Source organism: Pan paniscus, chromosome 2 (genome assembly GCF_029289425.2).
Source record: "Pan paniscus chromosome 2, NHGRI_mPanPan1-v2.0_pri, whole genome shotgun sequence".
Classification (NCBI taxonomy): Eukaryota; Metazoa; Chordata; class Mammalia; order Primates; family Hominidae; genus Pan; species Pan paniscus.
This window is the reverse complement of record NC_085926.1, coordinates 35,592,425-35,614,216: the sequence shown is the minus strand read 5'-3', so window position 1 is coordinate 35,614,216 and position 21,792 is coordinate 35,592,425. Positions and strand designations below refer to the sequence as shown.

The 21,792-nt window shown below is 36.2% G+C and overlaps 1 protein-coding gene across 3 annotated transcripts in view; it reads right to left on the bottom strand.

Moving 5' to 3' along the window:
- Positions 1-764, bottom strand: part of ARPP21 (cAMP regulated phosphoprotein 21) — a 157,197-nt gene extending 156,433 nt beyond the window's left edge. Inside the window, exon 1 of one of the 3 annotated variants that reach the window (XM_008951585.5) lies at positions 402-764. The gene's annotated coding sequence lies outside the window, so the exon portion shown is untranslated. The remainder of the gene's footprint in view (positions 1-401) is intronic. The other 2 variants (XM_057301661.2, XM_057301677.2) reach the window with 2 other exon arrangements.
- Positions 765-21,792: the final 21,028 nt, after the last annotated feature.

Here is a 21,792-nt window from a genome sequence, read left to right as displayed (position 1 = left end):
CCCGCCCGGGCTGAGGGCAACGCGCGTGTTGCACGTGGCTCCACAGCTGCTCTGGCCGGAGACCCCGGGCCCCAGACCCGCCACACCCGGGAGGTGGCCGCAGCCGGACGCCTGCCAGCGTCGCCGCCTCTGCGCCACTGGGAGCATCCAGAACTGGCCCATCCAGAGTGATGGCACCTGCTGGGTGCGCCGGGCGCCCGCGGTACCACTCATTCCCTGGGCCGTTCTCCGCCAGCCCTAAGGCTGGAGACAAAGCGCATGAGCCACGCGCAGCAGCGTGAGCATCATTAATCAGAAAGAAAACTGGCACGTTGCCCCCTGCCCCGCCACACCGCCTCCCTGCTCCCAGCCAGCAGGCATGTATTCTCTCTTGTCCCCCGTGCCCAGGCCCTCCAGCGTACCCGTCTGGGGGGCGCCCCTGGACTCCTGGGGACTCTTGACGAAGCCTTGCTCCACTCCCTCCACCGCTCACTCTCCAGGCCAACTCTGCAGAGACAATCCCACAATAACAACACCTCGCCCCACCCTAATGAATCCGTAGCCTCAGCGCTCTTGGAGATTCTTTGCTTTGAGCAAGACTGAAAGTCCGAGCGTGCAGCACCAAGTGTACTCCCTGTGGGTGACTGCCCAGACCGCTGCCCACCTGATCGCTGATTTGGAATCACAGAGGTGCCACAGAAACCTGGGCAGGGTAGGACCTGGGGAAGGAACAGAGTTGACACCTGAAGAAATAAAAGCCTTGATTTTACCGCTTGTTCTAGAGATGCACTATTTTTATTGTCTGTAATTCATTGTTTTTTTCATTGTCTCGGAGCACTCACTAACACACTACAAGGAAGGAAAAAAAAAAAAAAAAGGAAAAGGCGTAGTGAAGGAGAGTGAATAAATTTCCGAAATTCCACCTACTCCTTCTGAGTGAATGTAGAGCCTACTTTTCCAACATTATAGGTCACCAGCCAAGATATACCACTCTAGCTTTCTGCTCCCAGCTGAGAGCAAGGCATTCGATTCTGGGCTTCTTTGCAAGGTTGTTATTAATGTGCAGCAAAATTATAGTTGTACACTCACACATGGAATTGCCAAAGCTCATTTTGACTATATCCAGCAATTCAGCTTCTAAAATGTAGACACTGAATAACTGTGTATCTGGCGAAATGAACGCCCCATCCCACAATAAACTGAAGAGGAGAAAATCAACCTTTACCAGTTGTAATTAGTAACCCCATGAATAGACAACAAACAAATAACTAGCATAAAACATGTTATGAAATTTTCCACATCCTTTTAGTTTCACTTATTGACACCCAACCATAATGACAGAGATTACAAACAGATTTATTAACATAAATGCCTTTGCATTATTATAGAAATGTGATTTCTACAGCTATGGCCGTGTTCATATACGCTAAGATATTGATTATAAATCTCAAATAAATGATATGTGTACTTCTAGAAACTACTATAAAAATGGAATGAGGTTGTACCGACCCTTGATGAGTAGGTAATTATTTTCCAACTATTCGAAATTGTCTCCCTTGGTGTTCAGCTCTCACTAGAATAAGAATGAATCTGCTGTATGAGGTTTCAGGCAAACCAAACCCAAATAATTCAAAACTGTTACTTTGATCTACATCCTGATCATTTCCACATAGTCATCTCCAGAAGTGCTTTTTTACAAGTATTTTCTCCTTCCTTCCAAACATACAAAATTTAAAGGAAAATTATGAAAGCATTTCTAATTTACTACCCTTCCCTTCATCTCAAGTCATTCTGAAAAACCTATTTTTCTTTGAGGGAAATTGAGACTGCATAGGAAGAAAGTTGGCGTATTTGATTTCTCTTCTGGACAGAACTACATCTCGGCATCTCCTGAATGGTTGGACAGGTAATCTATTAACAGGAAACCTTAGCAGATTGATCATAACACAAAGTCTCTACAAAAAAAAAATCAGAATTCACTCAGATAGTTTATTTTTTTTTAAATGGAACCCAGTCCTATAAACTGGATGAGAAATTATACCTAGGGAGAACTCAGTATTCTTAGTACACACTCCAGTGACTATGTGAAGGAACAAAACAGTGATTTCATAGCTTAACTGCGTATTGACAAACTTGATGACAATATTTATTGTATTATCTCATGGATTTTAAGCTTTATTTTTCAAAGAAAGCATCCCAAAGAAGAATAATTTGCTTCAACTAAATTTTCTATCTTTTCTCATAATATTTTGTCAACATAGTGGGAACTGTAGAAGGCTCAAGTTTATTTGAGGCTATGTAGATAATTAGCATTCAGCTACTCAACTTTAAAATTTTTGTCCCAATGTGGGACTGAAATATACCCTTGGGAGTATCAGGCATGCAGTGAGCAATGAGTGATTCTTCTAGGTGTTCAGAAAGTTTTTCTATTTTTTTAAACGATTTAAAACAGTTATCATGCTTTAAGGCCCTTAGATTGTCATATATTAACTATCACTAAACTAAAACCTTTGTCCTCCATATTAGACCTCTAGGTGACAGATTGACTATGTCAATTGCAGATGTGTTTATGCTCCAAGAGCACCCTACGCTGAGGAATGGGAGGCGGTACTTGGGACAGAGGGAGTGGTGCTGTTACTCTTTTGGTTTGAGGGCTTTTGAATTTATTTCGTATTATGTTTGAAATCAAGGAGCATGCATGTAACCGGGTAACCCCAGCTTGGGGAAATGAGCTCACCTATACACTGGCAAACATCTAAGATTGTTGACAAGCTCCTTTAAACATATATTCCCCTAAGACACTAAATTAGTGCCCTTTAATGAAGCTACCAAATTGGATTTTCAAAATAAGGCAAATTGCTAAAATAGCCCAGCTACCTTTATAAGCACCTTTTTAGCTGGAGTGAGAAGTAGAGTTTCCGTGCTGTTGAACTTCCATCACTCGTCAACAATTAGGCTGTGAGGAGCTCCCCTTTAGGGCATACTCCCACACCACAATAAAGGCCCACAAATCCCCTAGAGAGACTTCTTATTTGCCCTGTTTCCAACAAAACAATCTAGGGTCCATTACATACCATTCTTGGGTGTAAAGCTTTACAAATATGCATAGTACCAAAAAGCAGGAGAAAAAGAAAAGAAAAAGCCCCAAAGATTAGCATTTCAACCAGAAAGTTTTGAGCCCCATTCTTATTTTGTGCGAAGCCAAAATAACTCTAAAACACATTTCAGAACATCAACAAAGAATGTTACATCACGTATGCATCTGAGCATGAAGAAATGTCACGATCAAAAACAAAGAGGATTTGGGAGACTAGAAACCAAATGTTCTGATGGCACAGATCCCTTGATGACAGCCATGTCTCTTCTGTAGTAGGCTGTGTATAGGATGAGAAAATTATCTCCACGAACCCTTGGAGTTCTCACAGGCAGACCACAAATGAACACTGGCCTGCACATGCACAAAGATGCTTTGCTGAAAATGCAAACCAAGAAATTTCCTCAAAAATGAATGTGTGTGGTACTTTCATGGAGAAGCATGAATCAGAGGAAGGACAAAAAGAATAAATAGGAGAAACAGCTAAAGAGAAGGTTAGGAAACCTGTCACTGAAAGATCTGAGCATCAGGAGACAAGAAAGTTTGCTGACTAAATTTCGTATTTCTTTTCAGCATCTCTTAGGATAGATATACCATTTTTTCAGACACATCCTTAATATTTGGGGGTTTTCTCCTCCTGGCCCACAGAGCACTGTGTTTCTTCCTCTGCCCTCTCTGCCCAGAGGGATCCGTGCTTTGGTGTGGCTGAGGCAGGCCAGGCAGCCAGCAGAGCACAGATGCAAGGACTTTTTCTGATGCAGAACAGGGCTGGAGGCAGGATGCCCAGCAGCAGGCCCTCTCTACCCAGCCTATGTTATCACCCCCTCCAGGACCTGCTTCAACACAAAGCGTTTGCAGTCTCCTATGGAACCCACAAGAGATGTTTTTAATTTTTCAAAACCTAGCCTAGAATTGAAAGCAGGAGCATTAGAAGCATATGTGGGGAAAACAGAGGTAAATGTTATCCCTCTGAAACACAAGAAGTGATGACACAGAGCATAATCTAACATTTGCCAAACCACTGTCTATGATCCTGCTTCGCTTGCATTGCTGTTCCAGAGATCACACTTTCTTCCACGATGGACACAGTTCTCTTTTTCACACAAAGAAAGACAAAGGTTACCAAGCTATTCAGAACTTGGAATAATATATTTGGCTTCTTGACCCTGAGATGATATTAAAAGGTCTATCAATTAGCCACTAGAATAAAACAGCTTCAATCCACCTCTAATGAGGTACAGGACATTTTTAAACTGTTCTTCATACCTTAAAATGGTGTGTGTGTGTAGTTAAGAGGTAAAACATATTCATAGTGTTAATATTCCAAAAGAGAACTTAGATCTTTCCTGGAAACCCAGTTGTAGTTCAACACCCAGCAACTGCAGAAAAACAATATACAGATATATAATTCTGCATAAATGCACAACTTGTTTTCCAAAGCTAATCTTTAAGTTTTTTTGTCTTTTCAAAATAAATGTACATTAGCAAAATGTATAGAGATTTGTAAAAAAAAAAAAAAAAAAAAAAAAAGCGAGTGGACAAAATAAAAAAGGAACAAAATTAAAGTCTCCCAGTATACCACCACCCAAACTGCCATCATTTTTGTGCTTAGCTAATCTCTCTGCATATATAACCATAAAAATATAGCTATAGTTTTCATATATGGATTACAGAACGCATATTACTTTATAATCTGCTTTCCTATTTTATAATCTGCTCTCTACTTTAGAATAACTGATGGGGTTTTTCCCATGACATTGACTATATAAATGCATTTATAACAGCATAGTTGTCTATTAAATACAGAACATGTGTATGTTATACATAAATCAAGGCTATTGATGGGCATGGTTTCCAAGTTGGGAAATTTTTCTCTTTATGGCAAATCTTTAAAATTTGAATTCCTCATTCTCAGAGTATCTATATTTTACATTTTGGCACCACAGCAGATTTGAAGATGCTGTATCAGTTTCAGAATCGCTTTTGTTTTGATTACTAATCTTTATCAAAGAGTTGACTGACCTTTGACTTCTTGGTATAAATTGTATAGATTTAAAAATAAATATATCAGTAGAAATGTTTAAAAAAATTTTTTCTATGTATATTTTGAATGAACTATACTAAATGCAGGCAAAAACTTTTCTTATGAAAAAAGAATTCTTAAAATTCTATGAGTTTACTAATTATCTTTTCTCTTCAGACTTTTCCCTGAAACAGGCTGTAGTTTCTGTAAAAAGGGTAAATATTGGGGGAAGCTGAGGGAACATTTTCAGGCCAAGAAGTTAGAATTTGGTGAACTAAGGACCAGCCTTTTTCCCTTCTATAAATAAAGCAGATCCCTGGGAACCATGGGCAAACCTCCAAACCATGGTTTTCATCCTCCTTCTTTGCTTATCATTTTAAACAGTTGAACCACAGAGTCAAAAGCACTCATTTGATTTACATTGTCATATGTTTATTCTCCAAATCCTAGGATAAGGATACAGATATTCAGGAATACATTAAAAAACTAGAAACCTCAATGGGAGAGAAAGAATTTGATATGAATCATCAGCTGAACAATGCAGACTTACTTTCACTTTACTACATGTAATTGTAATCTAGGGCCCATCAGTATCTACCTGTTCTTACCTGCCTGCACATACAGCTCAATACACTCCCCAGCCATCCTGGAATCAGGCAGGGGCATGTGACAAGTTGTCACCAGTGAAATGTGAATGGAACTGACATATAATACTTTTGGACTAAGGCAATGAAAAGCCTCTGTGGAGTCCTCTAGGTTCTCCTTGACCCTCACACAGTGACAGAAAAGGTCAAATGACAGAAGAGGTTCAGACAGTTCAGCTGTAAGATGATAGAGACTCCATCAGCCTAAGTTGCTAAGTGACTATGTGGAGCTGACTTCAACACTGACCCAGTCAGATATGTAATTAAGCAAGAAAAAAATATTGTGTTTTAAGCTACAAAGATTTGGAATTGCTTATTACTATAGCAGACCCAGACTGTTCTAATTTATAAACTCTCTACTTGTCTAACAGCATGTGAGAGAGTAGCACGTACTGTAGGAAACAGAGTCCAGGCCTGGGATTGAGGAGACAAGAATTTTGGTCCTGAATCTGCCACCATAGCTATGAGATTTAAGTCATTTCTACCTTTGCCTCAGTTATTTATATTTCTAAGTTTCTAAAATTAGGTGATAAGAATTGGTTTTCATCTAACCAATGCCACGATATTCTAATTACTGACAATTTATAATAAAGCTTCATGTCTTCCAGGCAAGACCCCATTCTTCTTCTTCTTTCAGTATTATTTTGACTATATTTTTTATTTTACTTTTTGTCTTATATTTGATTTCTAGAAATAACTTAAAACATTTTATAAAATATCTCATTGATATTTTCATGGTTATTGCACTGACTTTATAGTTCGATTCGGGGAGAACTGAAATCTTTTGCTATTGTCTTCCCAAAGATCAACTGATCAATTTCTCCTTTTTTTCAGTTTTTTTTAGTGTCTTCTGCTATATATTCATGTTACTTCTCATGATAACCTTATTAGTTTCTTAGAATTTTTAAATTGTGCCATCTCTTGACTATGTTTATCAATATAATCGGATTTTTATTCTTTCTTCCAAAAAACAGATTAAAACATCTACATTCTCTATTTTATTACTGTTTATAATTTTATCTTTTAAATCTTTCTAATATTTTAGGGTTTGTTTCATTATTATTATTTTATAGCCTCTCTCTCTCTCTCTCTGTCTCTCTCTCTTTAGAGAAGATATGAGGTTTTTGCTACGTTGTCCAGGCTAGATTTGAACTCCTGGGCTCAAGTGATGCTTCCACCTCAGCCTCCCTAGTAGCCGAGACTACAAGTTTGTGCCACCACACCCAGCTTGAAGAAGAAAGCTTAGCTCATTAAATTGTATTATTTCTTATTTCCTATTATACCCACTTAAGTATATATTTTTTCATCTTTGTACATTTTAGTTGCCTAACAAAAGTTTTACCATTGGAGTTTTCTCATTATTTTGTTCGACATTGTAATTCTCATTTTCATCCCATGGATGATTTACTATAATTTTTTACTTTTAGTTTATAAAGGTCTTTTTGAGGGAGTGCGCACTATTTATTATTAGGTTTAAATTAATTTAATTGTAGTCAACATTTTCGATTTGTTGAGAAATCATGTAGCATCTGGATATGAACAATTTCTGTTCATAGTCTGCGTGTTCTTGAAAACAATGCATGTTCTTTATTTAGTACAAAGTTCTATATAAATCTATATGTTCAGATATATAAAATTAAACTGTTTATATTATTTAAAATATTTTCATTTTATTAGTATAAAATATTAAATATAATAATGTATCATTTATTTATTATCCTATCAATTCTGTTTTGATCTATCTGTCTCTGAGAGAACTGTGGAATTTTGAATTTTTTCTTATAATCATTTCAATTTTCATTTTCTGTATTTCTTTATGTTTTGTTAAACAGGGACAAAGTTATAAATAATATGTCTTCCTGATAGATCATTGTTTATTTCAATGTCTTTTATCTCTATCAATGCTTTTACTTTATATTCTATTTTGCCTGCTATTCAAAAGTCGTCCCCCAGTGGTCCCCAACTTTTTTGGCACCGGTGACCAGTTACGTGGAAGACAATTTTTCCACAGGGGATAGGGACATGGTTTCAGGATGAGACTGTTTCACCTCAGATCATCAGGCATTAGATTCTCATAAAGAGGACGCAACCTAGATCCCTCACATGTGTAATTCACAATAGAGTTAGTGCTCCTATGAGACTCTAATGTCTCTGCTGATCTGAGAGGAGGAGGAGCTCAGGGAGCAATGCTGCTGCAGGCTGCTCATCTCCTGCTGTGCAGCCCTGTTCTTAACAGGCCAGGGATCCATATGGGTCTGAGGCCTGGGGGTTGGGAGCCCTAATATCCACTCTAGAAGTTTATTTTGGCTAGCAGGTGCTAATATATATTACAGTCCTTCAAATTTTCTGTATTGTACATGAGTATTTTCCATACTCTAATCATGCTTTACTTAAAATCATACAGCTGGATGTCCTTTAAAATAATATAATCTCAGGCCAGGCACGATGGCTCACACCTGTAATCCCAGCACTTTAGGAGGCCAAAGCAGGTGGATCACCTGAGGTCAGGGGTCAGGACCAGCCTGGCCAACATGGTGAAACCCCGTCTCTAATAAAAATACAAAAATTAGCTGGACATGGTGGCACATGCCTGCTACTTGGGAGGCTGAGGCAGGAGGATTGTTTGAACCCCAAAGGTGGAGGTTGCAGTGAGCCGAGATCACACCACTGCACTCCCACCTGGACAACAACAACAACAACAACAACAACAACAACAACAAAAATATATGTGTGTGTGTAGATAGATAGATATAGATATAGATATAGATATAGATAATCTCAGAGTTGGGTTTAGGTTAGATTTATAGATTTGTTTTCATTTATCTTACTAGGGACTTCATGTACATTTTTGTTTCATTTGAAGAGTCTTACTTTTTTATTTCTAAATAATTTCCCCATAAGATTATTGTCTTTTTAAAATTCTTTTTTGTGACACATATTAGATATGAGCTATGGGTTTTCCTTCACACCATTTCCTTATCTCTCCGCATGGATTTCTATATGATTTCCTCATATCTAGCTTTGTCAGTTTTCAGTATGTTTAGTATTCTTCTTAAACTATCAATTGGTTTTTAATGTTATTTCAATGACTATATATTTAGAATTTTTTGTTTTGTTTTCCAGTGATTTATTACATGTTCCTAATTTAGACTGGTCTATACCTTTCCATCTTGGGTTGTCCTTATCTATTTCAGGTATTAGAGAACTCAATAAAATAATTTTGTGCTAACCCTCCATGATTCTCTATCTTCCAGAAAAGTGTAAATAAAAAGGAGAATTATCTGGATCTTGAAAGTCTAAGTTTGGCAGCTTTTTAAAACATAGAATTAAAGATGCATTTCAGTTTCAATCATGATTTCTGACATATTCCAGTTTTTTAATTATTCTTACAGTAACTTTTTAACTTCATATTCATTGGGAAAAACTGTACTTGTCATCCACATACTCAGATCATTCCTACACTGTATATTTTATTCTTTCATACATAAAAAACAAATGAAAAAACTACTGCTGCTGCTATAGTCATGTACCTTTTTATTTCTTTTCTCATGCTGCCTGACAAAAATAGGAGTGAATGAATGAATGTGTTAGTATCAAACTATGGATAACAATTGTGGTCTTGCAAATTGCTATCTTTTCAATTGCCACTGAACTCCCTCTGTTTTTTAGAAAGCTACTACTTCTGGGACAGAAACTCCTTTGAAGTGCTATTTTTAAAGCAAAGGACTTGGATTACTTCCTCAATGTAATTTCCTCTTCAATATATGTTTTCCTTTCTATAATTACTAATGCACTGATAAAACAGCTTCTAATTTCCCTGGGCAGTTTTGTCATTTGTATAGATTTAGACCAGGAGGAAGAGACTTCACAGTGTATTTAGTATGGCATGATAAAATGAAGTAAGTAGTTTTTTGAAGTCTTTCTTTTTTTTTTTTTTTTTCATGGCTCATAGCAGCCATGATCTCCTGGGCTCAAGGGATCCTCCCACCTCAGCCTACTGAGTAGCAGGGACCACAGGTGCACACCACCATGCCTGGATAATTTTAAAAATGTTTTTGTAGGTAAATGGTTTCACTATGTTTTCTAGGCTGGTCTTGAACTCTAGGTTTCAAATGATCCTGCCTTGGCCTCCCAGAGTGCTGAGATTACAGGTGTAAGCCACCATGCCCAGCCTAAAGTTTTTAGTAGGAAGAAGCAAGAACTTCACCCTTTCTCCAAAATATCTATAACAGTATAACCTAGATTTACACAATAAAACATATTACCATATTACTTTCTACATAACCTGTCATTGGCAAGCAATATTTCCTTGGTTGGTTTATATTAACCAGGCTAAAGGCAAGAATTTCATATATATTGTGTGTATGTGTGTATTTTTACCCATATATGTAACCATCTAACATATTACATGATATAATATATTACATATATACATGGTATAATATATATAATATATACATGGCATAATATATATTATAGATATGTTTTATATATACCATATGAAAAGCTTCTAGATTTCTTTGACAGCTATGCAGTATTATATCTAGCTCCACTTTTTTTTTCAGTTGTGCTAGCTTCTTAAAACATGCACTGGCAAGTGTACATATATAGCACATTACAAATATATAACATATGTTATATACCATTTTTATATGTTATATACCATATTTTATATGTTATACAATTAACACTGTTTATATTTTATAACTATTTATATATACATATATAGATACATCCATACACATATACTAATGAACATTTGAAGTATATAATACCCTATGACATGTAATATACTATATAAATATAACACATTATATATTATATATAATAAATATATACATACATATACATACCTACATATTAAAAAGCTTTTTGAAGACTTCTTTGATAACTGCATAGCTTATTTTATCTGAGTGCTTAAGTAGTGTTGCAAACTTTAATTTCTTATATAGTCTTAAATCCACCAGAAACAAAACATGTTCTCTTTAACGTGATTAAAAGTAACTTTTATCCAGTAATTTTTTATTTCAGCTATTATAATTTTCAGGTCTAGAATTTTCATTTTATTCTTTTTACATCCTCTATTTCTTTACTCAGGTTGCCTATCGTTTTATTTATTATAAGTGTATTTTCCTTTATCTCATCTATCTTAGTTAAAATAGCTGCTTTAATGTTTTTATTTATTAATTTCAAAATCAGGGCTACCTAGAAGTCAGCCTTCACTGACCTTTTTTAAAATTGAGAATGATTAACATATTTCTGCATCTTTTCAAATATCAATTAATATTTAATTGTATCATGGATCATATGAATGTTATATTGTTGAAAGTCTTTGTACTATTGTCCAGTGAAGACTGTTGATATTTTTGTTTTACCAGGTACTTAACTTGATTGGGTTCAAACTTCACATTCAATATCTAAGTCATCAAATGAAATTTTAGATTATTTCTCTTTTTCTTTAACTGGACTGCTTGCAGTCTGTCCAGGGTATGCACTGCCAGGGATCAGTCTAAGATTTCAGAAGAGTTTATAGACAGAATTTGGGCTCCTTCTTTCTGGATATATCCTTTCCAGACATCCTTCCCTACTGTTCAGTGTTTCTTCATGCTATTAAGCCAGTGGGTTTTTGAATGGAGTTTTAGTTGCCACACAGGCCTGACTTTTGATTCTCCTCAGGCTGCAAGCCATAAAAAATATTTAAATCAATCCATGCTGATCCCTTGTTTCAATAATCAACTCTCTTCCCAAATGTTCTGGCTTTGATTCCTCAATTTATTATTGTCTCAGGAAAATTTGATCTTTTAAATGGTTATGCATCCATAATGGAAGCAGGACTCAATATTCCCCTGAGTTTCACTGAGAAAGTGAGAGGAAAATTGGAAGACAAATAAGGAAAGTCTAACTCATAAGACTTTGCTTCTGGGGCTAGTGGGGAGGCACTAGTTTCTGCTGCTTATATCTTATTGCCACAAACTATGTCCCATTACCATAACTCCACATAATAGAGTCCAGGCATTCACATAGTTCCCTTTTCATCTTCCACAGTGAGAAAGTCTGGAAAAAGAAATCTGAAATAGTGTGAAGTAGGCTGTACTGCATTGTCTGCCACTGTCTCTATTCTGGTTTCTAAACTTACTGCATGCCTTGTCTTCCTTATGAAACTTAAGAGACTAGATCTGTCTCTCTGAAACACAACCATATTTGGTGCAACCAACTATGATGCATGTAACAAGTTGGATAGTTTCTAGAGAATAAAGTTTGCTAGAAAGAGAAGAAAAGATCTTATCTCAACAGCTCTCAAGCTTAGATGGCAGTAGAAATCCTTAAATCCTCTCACTAGATGCATATAAACAGAGGAACTATTTCTCAGGGCTTATTGAAGTGTTTTGTACATCTTCCTCCTGGATCTATTCACTAATTCAGGGTGGATAAAATCTAAGCTAGTCCCTCTGCTTAAGATAAAAACGTTTAAGAATGTTTCTTGGTGCTCAATGGTTATTAGCAATGGTTTAATATACCAGAGTGTTGCAGTCAGTTGTGAAATGTGTCTCAGTTTCTTACAAATAATATTTAAATTTTATTTTCTAGTTAATTTAAAAATAAATTTAGTGTTATTTCTCTAACAATGCCATGCAAACTCCTTGCACTCTAATGAATTGACTTGAACAGAATGTAAAAAAATATATTTAAAGGTTTTAAAATTGGAGGAATATTCCACACTTGTGAAAAATTTCTAGTATATATCATAAAAATATTTTAGAAGGACTTGTCTTGCTTACTAGAGAACACAAATGCCTAACTTAATCAAAAAGGTTGTTAAATAAAATGAATCCAGGAACAAAAGGTCCTGAGTGGATGGAAGCTATTTGGCAGCAATATCAATGAGGATATAAATGGAAGAACACCAGTAATAAGCACAGTATTACATAAGTGAATAGGGTATCCCACACAGCACATAGCTATGACAAGAAGAAGCTCATGATCTGAAAGAAAACAATGAAAGGATGTAACTTATTCAGAATCTTTAGGTCTATTAGGAGAGGAAGAGTAGTACTAAAAGTCAAAAAGATAAACACACCTGCAATGTGATTTTTGAACCAGGCCAGAGAGCATTTAGGTGGAAAAAAAGAGAGGGGGCAGTACAGTGAGATTATCAAGGGAATGACTATTTAGCCAGATAGATGTTAGGGTCCCAGTGTTGATCATAAAACTGACACAAAGGGAAGACACAGCAGTCATGAGGGGCCTCAGCCACCTTTTATATTGATGAAAGTCTCATTTGCTTAAAAGTAGCACACCTGATAAACTCTTGATGTGCCTTGCACACAATTCTATTTCTTAAGGGGTGGAAAAAAGTTTGTCTTAAGCCCAATTTTGTGCACCAGGGAGGAATTAGTTGACAAAGAGGAAGTTATAGCAACCTTTGGATATGATACATGGGGTTCGGTCAGAAGTATTCTCTAGACTTTAAAGAGACAGATGTGTAAAAATGAAGAAATATAATAGGTACAATGTCCGGACGCGGTAGTTCACGCTGGTAATCTAAGCACTTTGGGAGGCCGAGGCGGGCGGATCACGAGGTCAGGAGATCGAGACCATCCTGGCTAACACGGTGAAACCCTGTCTCTACTAAAAATACAAAAAATTAGCCAGGCGTAGTGGTGGGCACCTGTAGTCCCAGCTACTCGGGAGGCTGAGGCAGGCGAATGGCGTGACCCAGGAGGCGGAGCTTGCAGTGAGCCTAGATCGCGCCACTGCACTCCAGCCTGGGCGACAGAGAGAGACTCCGTCTCAAAAAAAAAAAAAAAAAAGAGAAAAGAAAGAAAGAAATATAATAGGTACAATATACATGGCCTGAGTCTCTAAAATGAAGAGATATTAAAGAAGTTTGGACTACTCCAAAGAATAAAAAAACTCCGAATTGTTGGTAGACTTTCTTCACATGTATGTTTACTGCAGTACAATTCTTAATTGCAAAGGTATCGAATCAACCTAAATGCCCAATGACCCACGAATGTATAAAAAAAATTGGTATATATACAACATGGAATACTACTATGAAAAAGAATGAAATAATATCTTTTGCAGCAACTCGAATGAAGCTGGAGGCCATTATTCTAAGTGAAGTAACTCAGGAATGGAAAACCAAATACCATGTGTTCTTACAATGGGAGCTAAGCTATGGCTATGAAAATGCAGGCAGAGTTACATAATGGACTTTGGAGACTCAGAAGTGGGATGGTAGGAAGGAGCTAAGGGACAGAAAGAGAACTATATATTAAGTACAATGTACATTATCAGGTAGTGGGCACACTAAAATCTCAGACTTCACTACTATACAATTCATCCATGCAACCAAAACCCACTTGTACCCTGAAAGCTTTGAAGTGTTTGTGTGTGTGTGTGTGTGTGTGTGTGTGTGTGTGTGTGGGCGGTGGGGGGGGGCGGTTGTAAAAAGTTGGTAGAGATTAATATGGCCACCCAAGCAGCTCTCCAACAGGGTCAATTCTAGAAGACCATGAATTAAAAGTGAGAGACCATGACCTGAGTCTTGTGGAAAAAAGTAACAAGCACAGCTGCATGTTCCAAGAAATTTGCTGCCACAGTGTGTGACACACTGGTTACATGGTGCACAGCTTCTGCTGTGACGTGTTCTGGATTTATCTTCTCTAGAGTTCTATGTAAGGTGTCACTAAGATCATATCAGCCATTGGTTTTTCTTACTCTCATTGTTGTTGCAATTGCAGATCCCTTGATGTTCCTTTCAAGTACCCAGTTATGAGTAATTGTTTGCTCTGGAAGTTTGTTCCCTCAGACACATTGCAAAATATCTTTTAGTATTTTCTCCTTCTCGGGAAAGGGTTGCTGTCTATATTTAAACTGAGAGTTTCAAAAGTGTGACATTTCTTCTAGGCTATGTTCTCTGCATGGAGGAAAACAAAAGGATCTCGTACCACTCATTTTCAATTAGGAAACTAAAAAAAAATGGGAGGCTTAAAATTTTCTTTTCAATATTATTATGTGTATCCCTTCTTGCCGGCTGTAATATTTGTGTCCCCCGCCCAAGATCTATATATTGAAATCCTAATGCCTATTGTAATGTTGTTAGGAGGCAGAGGCTTTGGGAGGTAACTAGGTTATAAGAGTGCAGCCCTCATGAATAGCATTAGTATCCTCATAAAAGAGACCTTAGAGACTTGCCTCTTTCCTCCAAGTGAGGATACAGCAAGAAGTTGGCAGTCTGAAACCTAGGAAAAGGCCCTCACCAGAAGCTGACCATGCCAGCACCTTGATCTCAGATTTCCCGCCTCCAGAAATATGAAAAATAGATTTCTGCCATTTGAAAGCCACACGGTCTACGGCATTTTGCTATAGCAGCCTGAAGGGTCTAAGACATTAGCAACTCCAGCAAGTTTCTGTTTTATTAAGTCCAGTCTCTCTCATGACACTAACTCAGAGACACTGCTGTTATTCCACTGCTCAGGCCCACTATGGTATTAGCAAAATTGAATATTATTTTTTCTGAACTTATTTTCCTTCCTTCTTTCTGTTTTTTTTAAAATGTAATTCTCAGATATAATTATCTGCCAGTAAGAAAACTATAAACTATGATTTTCATCAATGGATAAAAAGACGTGATTTGTAGAAATGACTTTTTCATTGTATTTTAATTTTAAACATCAAATATATGATTACACAAAAGAATTTTTGAAATACATATGAAATTTTAATACAAAATAAACATCTCTAAATTCTCTAACCAGATATTATCCAGAATATTGTCTAGAATAGCATCAATACTGTTGAAATCTACCTGTGACATCATCCAAAATCCTATCCCACAGCTTTACTGCCAAATTTCATCACTATCTTGGTTTTTGTTTAATCATGCCCCATTTTAATGGCTTGACCCTATATATGTATATATTTCAAGTCAATGTGTTCAGATTTGTTTCTCTTTGAGATTTTTATAAAGACTCAAATATATAATACACACATACTTTATATAGTTTTAGGGATATGCTGTTTTGTACCCAATATGATAGTCCTAAGATTTACCCATATTTTTATACACATATTAATAGTTCATTCCTTCTCATTGTAATATAATACCATAATATAAGTAACCATTATTTTTCTGTAATTGGACATTTGGGTTGCTTCTGATTTTCATTATTGTAGAATACATTCATGTTTAACTTTTAAAGACTTAGTCCACTATTTAGCCAGAAACAAAAGTATGTTTATTATTCTTTTAATAAATGTCTTATGTATTTCTACTGATTATTAAGTGGACATACTTATTTAAATATTTAAACCCAACAAAAATTGATGAATGGGACATAATTAAACTGAAGAGCTTCTGCACTATCAATAGAGTGAACAGAAAACCTATAGAATGGGAGAAAATTTTCGCAAACTATGCATCAGACAAAGATATAATGTCCAGCATCTATAAGGAACTTACATAAATTTACAAGAAAAAAAAACCATTAAAATGTGAGCAACAGACATGAACAGATACATTTCAAAAGAAAATGTGGCCAACAATCATATGAAAAGAAGCTCGACATAACTGATTATTGGAGAAATGCAAATCAAAATCACAATGAGATACCATCTCACACCAGTCAGAATGGCTACTATTAAAAAGTCAAAATTAACAGATGGTGGTGAGGTTATGGAAAAAAGGAATGCTTATGCATTGCCAGTGGAAATGTCAACTAGTTCAGCCACTGTGGAAAGCAGATTGGTGATTTCCCAAAAGAACTCAAACCAGAATTATCATTTGACCCAGCAATCCCATTATTGGATATATACCCAAAGGGAATAGAAAGAATTCTACCACAAAGACACATGCAGGCATATGTTCATTGTAATACCATTCATAATAGCAAACACATGGAATCAAGCTAAATGCCCATCAATGGTAGACTGGATAAATAAAACTTGGTACATATATACCATGGAATACTATGCAGCCATACAAAGAATGAGACCATGTCCATTGCAGCAACATGGATGGAGCTGGAGGCTATTATCCTAAGTAAACTAACACAGGGAAAGAAAACCAAATACCAGATGTACTCACTTAAAAGTGGAAGCTACACTTTGCATACATATGGACACAAAGAAGGAAAGAACAAAACCAGGGCCTGCTTGAAGGTGGAGGTAGAAGAAGGAAGAGGATAAAAAACTGTCAGGTATTATGCTTATTACCTGGGTGATGAAATAATTTGTACACCAAATCCCTGTGACACACAATTTACCTGTATAGCAAACCTGCCCATGTACCCCTGAACCTGAAATAAAAGTTAAGAAATAAAATGAAATAAAATAAATATTTAAATCCCAAATAAAAACTTCATGCTATACATTTATAAAGCATTTTATTTTAAATACTCAATACCATTAATATTTGCTGTAGAAATTATTGGATTTAAATTCTGATTTTGTTCATGGTGGCCAGGCTACAGATGATAAATCAAATTTATCTAAGTCAATCATAAAAATCTTTTTGCCTTGTATAAAGTATTTTCTAAGTCTCTCTTACAGCCGAAGGTGGGGAGAGTCATATTAGACATAGGAGAAGTTTGTTGGAGTGCATAGTAGGACATAATAAGACATAGGAGAAGCTTGTTGGAGAATGTCCGAAAAGGCTTTTCTGTCTAGATAAACATAGAGGAGAAACAGTTAAGAGAGAAAAATCACAAGGCACATAAAATGTTTCATTAGCTGTAACAAATAAAAAATGATTCAAAATATCAGAAAAAAGTAATATAGTGCAAGAAACTTTAGTTGTATATTAATTTTTTACAATTGTTTAGTCCCTGTAGAAGCATTATACTTCAGTGACCACAATCCATGTGGTCTAGTACAGAATTTTTAAATAATTCAAGTACTTTATTTCCATTTATTAACAGAATACATAATTCATAAAAACACTGCTTAAAATTCTTTCTTCTCAATCCTGTCTTCCTTATTCCTAACCAGCTGCCCCATTATTCTCCCTTCCCAGATTTTCCCCGAATTTTCTTTCCTTAGCTTAACATGTTTTTTCATCTTTTCTCCATCGCTTTATTCTCCCCATACTCCTAATTCTGTATCCCAAAGTCAAAAGGCAGTGGTATAAGTCGGTCAAACCTATCCTAAAATATAAGGGACAGGACGCTTTTACACTTATGGAGACTTGTTTCGTGGCCTGGAATAGGGTCTGTCTTGGTCAATCTTCCACGTGCACTTAAAATGAATGTGTATTTTGCCACTGTTCAGTGCAGTATTCAAATAGTCAAGTGTGTTGATAGTGTTTTTCAAGTTTTCCACTTTCTTACTGATTTTTCTGTCCACTTGTTTATGAAGTATTGAGTGTGGGGCATTGAAATTTTGCTATAATCATTTCGTCTATTTCCCCTTGCAGTTCTCTGTTTTGCTTTGGTATTATAAAGCCCTATTTTTAAGGCACATATATGTTTGAACTTTTATGGCCTCTTGATGAATTAATTTCTTTGTTATTATGGAATAACTTTGTTTTTAACTTTCAAGTTCAGGAGTACATCTGCAGGTTTGTTATATCGGTAAACTTGTGTCATTGGAGTTTATTGTGGAGATTATTTCATCACCCAGGTATTAAGCCTAGTACCCACTAGTTACTTTTCCTCATCCTCTCCTTCCTCCCACCCTCCACTCTCCAAAAGTCCCCAGCGTGTGTTGTTTTCCTCTATGCGTGTCCATATGTTCTTATCATTTAGCTCCTAGTAATAAGTAAGAACACGTGGTATTTGGTTTTCTGTTCCTGTGTTAGTTTGGCAAGAATAATGGCCTCCAGATGCATCTATATTCCTGGAAAAGACATAATCTTGTTGTTTTTGAGGCTGCAGAGTATTCTATGGTATATATGTATCACATTTTCTTTATCCGTCTACCATCGATGGTCCTATAGGTTGATTTCATGTCTTTGCTATTGTTAATAGTGCTTCAAACATACACATGCATGTGTCTTTATAATAGAGTAGTAATAGAATTAATGGATCCATGGTAATTCTCTTTTAAGGACATCGAGGAATCACTGTACTCTCTTCCACAATGGTTGAACTAATTTACACTCCTACCAGCAGTGTATAAGCATGACCTTTTTCTCCATAATCTTGCCAACATCTGTTATTTTTTACTTTTTAGTAATAGTCATTCTGACTGGTGTGAGATGCTATCTCATTGTGGTTTTGATTTGCATTTCTCCAATGATCAGTGATGTGGAACTTCTTTTCATATGATTGTTGGTCACATTTTTTTTAACACATGTCTGTTCATGTCCTTTGCCCACTTTTTAATGGTTTTTTTTTTCTTGTAAATTTGTTTAAGTCCTTTATAGATGCTGGATATTATACCTTTGTCTGATGCATAGCTTACAAAATTTTTCTCCCATTCTGTAGGTTGTCTGTTCATTTTATTGATAGTTTCCTTTGCTATGCAGAAGCTCTTTAGTTTAAGTAGATCCCATTTGTCAGTTTTTACTTTAGTTGCAATTGATTTTGGTGTCTTCTTCAGGAAATCTTTGCCCAATCCTATGCCCTGAATTGTATTGCCTATGTTGTCTTCCAAGGTTTTTATTGTCTTGATTTTTTTTTTTTTTTTTGAGACGGAGTCTTGCTCTGTTGCCCAGGCTGGAGTGCAGTGGCAAGATCTCGGCTCACTGCAAGCTCCGCCTCCCGGGTTCACACCATTCTCCTGCCTCAGCCTCCCGAGTAGCTGGGCCTACAGTTGCCCGCCACCACGCTCAGCTATTTTTTTTTTTTTTGTATTTTTCATAGAGACAGGGTTTCACCCTGTTAGCCAGGATGGTCTCGATCTCCTGACCTTGTGATCCACCCGCATCGGCCTCCCAAAGTGCTGGGATTACAGGCGTGAGCCACCACACCCGGCCCTTGATTTTTATATTTAAGTGTTTAACCCATTTTGAGTTAATTTTTTATATAGTTGTATTAGTCAGGGTTCTCTAAAGGGACAGAACTAATAGGATACGTGAATATATGAAGGGAAGTTGATTAGGAGAACCTATTCACACAATCACAAGGTGAAGTCCCACAAGTTGAGGAGCCAGGAAGCCAGTCCGAGTCCCAAAACCTTAAAAGTAGGAAAGCTAATAGTGCAGCCTTCAGTTTGTGGCTGAAGGCCTGAGAGCCCCTGGCAAATCACTGGTGTAAATTCAAGAGTTCAAAAGCTGAAGAACTTGGACTCTGATGTCCAAGGCCAGGTAGCATCCAGCACGGGAGAAAGATAGAGGTCAGAAGACTCAGCCAGTCTAGTCTTTCCACATTCCTCTTTCTGATTTTATGCTAGCTGTGTTGGCAGCTGATTAGATGGTGCCCACCCAGATTGAGGGTCTCCCACTAAACTGACTCAAATGTTAATCTCCTTTGCAACACCCACATAGACACACCCAAAAACAATATTTTGCATCCTTCAATCCAATCAAGTTGACACTCGATATTAACCATCACAATGGTGTAAGGAAAAAGTCCAGTTTCAATCTTCTGCGTATGGCTAGCCAGTTATCCCACCACCATTTATTGAATAGGTAATTCTTTTCCCATTGCTTGTTTTTTGTCAGGTTTGTCAAAGATAAGACAGTTGTAGGCATGCAGCCTTATTTCTGGTTTCCATATTCTGTTCCATTGGTCTATGTGTCTGGGAATGACTTTCTTTATCTAATTTTGTGTTTCTGTGTGCTTTGAATCTGTTTTGCATACCATTTTAGGTTTTTATAAATCTAGTATTAACATAGCATACCTTCTTCTATTATTTTATTTTTCTTATTTGTATCTTTATATTATATTCAAGATGCATTTCTTATAGTCAGCTATATATCCTGTCTGTTACTGTTTTATTTTCCCTACTTTTCCTGCAAATTTTGCATCCATTGAATATTTTATACTACCATTTTATTTCTCTTATTGACCTATAACCTAAAACTCTTTAAAAAATTTTTAAATGGTTGTTCTTACTATATAAAATACATATTTTAAATTACTATAGTCTACATACAAGTGATAATCATACCACTTCATGTACAGACTATGAAGCTTACAATAATATACTTTCTTTTCTTGATCTCTACTTTAAATTTTGCATTCTTATCAAGTATTTACATATACAAGCAACTAGTTAACTAGCTAGATACATGCATACATAGATGTTCATTGTAGTATCATTTAACAGTAAAATATGAGAAAAAACAATCCTAAATCTCCAGAAATATTTATGCACCATGTACAGAGCTATTAGTCATAATGACATATACCAATATATGTTGATATGTTAAGATACACACACAAACACACACACACAATGTGAACAGATAAAAGCAGACTAAGCATTAACTTGTTTATGATTCTCTGTTTTACAGTTTTTGTAAAAAAATACATCCATATGATTATGCCTGCATAATTCGATATGTGAAATGTCATACATTCACAAAAAGGTAAATTACAGACAATAAAATGTTGTGTAAAATCTTAGAGGAAAGATAAATACTTTATGACAGAATGTATAAAAAGCACTGAAATAAACAAAAGGCATAAAGAATGAAGCATATTGTTTATTCTTCTTGTAATAGTAAACTAGGTAATTTGTACCAACTCTCTTGTTGAGTACAACTACTATCATTATTATTTTAACATTGTTCTGTTCTAGAGAATGCAATAAAATAGCCAAACTGGATGTAGTAGGCTGAAAAATGCCCTTGTTCACCACTACTAAAGAAAAAAAAGATATTCACATCCTAATACCTGAAGTCTGTAAATGTTACCTTATTTGGGAAAAAAGGGTGTCTGCAGATACGATTAAATTAAGAGACTTGAAATAAATAGATCATTCTGAATTATTTATGTGGGTCCTAAATCTAATGACAAATGTCATCATTAATAAGAGTAAGGCATAAGATTACACAGACAGAAGAAGAGAAAGCAACATGAAGATGTAGGCTGGATCGGAGTGCTGCAGCTAGAAACCAAGGGAGACTGGCAACCAACAGGAGCTGGTAGAAATAAGGAACA